This window comes from Arachis duranensis, chromosome 3 (assembly GCF_000817695.3).
Source record: "Arachis duranensis cultivar V14167 chromosome 3, aradu.V14167.gnm2.J7QH, whole genome shotgun sequence".
Taxonomy (NCBI): domain Eukaryota; kingdom Viridiplantae; phylum Streptophyta; class Magnoliopsida; order Fabales; family Fabaceae; genus Arachis; species Arachis duranensis.
The window spans coordinates 81589946-81592553 of record NC_029774.3 but is presented as its reverse complement, the minus strand read 5'-3'; positions in this window follow the sequence as shown (position 1 = coordinate 81592553).

Sequence of the window (2608 nt, the reverse complement as noted above, 5' to 3'; positions counted from 1 at the left end):
CTGAAGCTTGGCTAGCCATGTCTAATTTCTTTAGACTAAAGCTTTAGACTAACATTGCATGATTCCTGGAATTCTTATTAAAAATTTTGAATCTCTTAATTTTCTTCTTCATATAATTTTTGAAAAATCCAAAAAAATTTAAAAAATCATAAAAACCAAAAATATTTCTTATTTGAGTCTAGTGTCTCATTTTAAGTTTGGTGTCAATTGCATGTTTTTGTTCTTCTTGCATTTATCATGTGTCTTCATTGATCTTCAAGTTGTTCTTGATGATTTACTTGCTATGATCTTTAAATTCTCTTGTTTTGTGTGTTTTGTTGTTTCTCATATGCATTCTCAATTTGTTAGTGTCAGTAGTATACAAACTTCTAAGTTTGGTGTCTTACATGCATTGTTTATTTGATTTTTGTTGCATTTTGATTTTTCCTCATCATTAAAAATCCAAAAAAAATTTTTTAAATTTGTGTCTTTTCAAGTCAATAATGCAGAGAATTGAAGATTCAGAACATACAGCAGAGGAATTACACAGAAAAAGCTGGGCGTCCAAAACGCCCAGTGAAGAAGGAAAACTGGCGTTTAAATGCCAGCCAGGGCACCTGGCTGGGCGTTTAACGCCCAAAAGGATAGCATTTTGGGCGTTAAACTCCAGAATGTATACCATTCTGGGCGTTTAACGCCAGGATGGCACAAGAGGGAAGATTTTCTTTTTAATTCAAATTTTTTTCAAGTTTTCATAATTTTTCAAAATCAGATCTTTTTCAAATCATATATTTTCAATCATATGTTTTCAAAATCAATTTATTTCCAATTTCAAAATTACTTGCTAACAATTAATGATTTGATTCAACATTTCAAGTATGTTGCCTTTTCTATTGAGAAAGGTTTAATGTTTGAATCATATCTTTTCTTGTTAGCCAAGTCATTGATTTTAAAAATCAAATCTTTTTAAATTGTTTTTTCCAAATCATATCTTCTCAATCATATCTTTTTAAAACTATATCTTTTCAATCATATCTTTTTAATCACATCTTTTTCAAAATAAGTTTTCAAATCATATCTTTTTGATTTCTAATTTCAAAATCTTTTTCAAAAATCACTTTATTTCTTTCCCAATAATATTTTTCGAAAATCATTCTTCAATTTTTCAAAATGTTTTTAAAATCTTTTTAACTTATTTTCGAAAATTCTTCCCTTCTTCTCACATCCTAATTCTTCTACCTCCTCCTTCTATTCCTCTAACACCTCAAGGAATCTCTATACTGTGACATAGAGGATTCCATATTTTCTTGTTTTCTTCTCTTTCATATGAGCAGGAGCAAAGACAAAAGCATTCTTGTTGAGGCTGACCCTGAACCTGAAAGGATCTTGAAGCGAAAGCTAAGGGAAGCTAAAGCACTACTCTCTGTAGAGGACCTAACAGAAATCTTCAAAGAAGAAGACATGGCAGCCGAAAACAACAACAATGCCAACAATTCAAGGAAGGTGCTTGGTGACTTTACTGAACCTACTCCCGACTTCTATGGGAGAAGCATCTCTATCCCTGCCATTGGAGCAAACAACTTTGAGCTTAAGCCTCAATTAGTTTCTCTAATGCAACAGAATTGCAAGTTCCATGGACTTTCATTGGATAATCCTCATCAGTTTTTAGCTGAATTCTTGCAAATTTGTGACACTGTCAAGACCAATGGGGTTAACCCTGAGGTCTACAGACTTATGCTATTCCCTTTTGCTGTAAGAGACAAAGCTAGGATATGGTTGGACTCACAACCTAAAGAAAGCCTGAACTCTTGGGAAAAGCTAGTCAATGCCTTCTTGGCAAAGTTCTTTCCACCTCAAAAATTGAGTAAGCTTAGAGTGGAAGTCCAAACCTTCAGAATCCATCTATGAAGCTTGGGAAAGATACAAACAATTAATCAGAAAATGTCCCTCTGACATGCTTTCTGAATGAAGCATCATAGGAATTTTCTATGATGGTCTCTCTGAACTGTCCAAGATGTCCTTGGATAGCTCTGCTGGAGGATCTCTTCATCTGAAGAAGACACCTGAAGAAGCTCAAGAACTCATTGAAATGGTTGCAAATAACCAATTTATGTACACTTCTGAAAGGAATCCTGTGAACAATGGGACGAATCAGAAGAAAAGAGTTCTTGAGATTGATACTCTGAATGCCATACTGGCTCAGAATAAAATATTGACTCAGCAAGTCAATATGATTTCTCAGAGTCTGTCTGGAATGCAAGCTGCACCAGGCAGTACTAAGGACGCTTCATCTAAAGAAGAAGCTTATGATCCTGAGAACCCATCAATGGAAGAGGTGAATTACATGGGAAAACCCTATGGAAACACCTATAATCCTTCATGAAGAAATCATCCAAATTTCTCATGGAAGGATCAACAGAGACCTCAAAAAGGTTTCAACAACAATAATGGTGGAAGAAACAGGTTTAGCAATGGCAAGCCTTTTCCATCATCTTCTCAGCAACAGACAGAGAATCCTAAGTAGAGCCACTCTGACTTAGCAACTATAGTCTCTGATCTAATCAAAACTACTCAAAGTTTCATAACTGAAACAAGGTCCTCCATTAGAAACTTGGAGGCACAAGTGGGT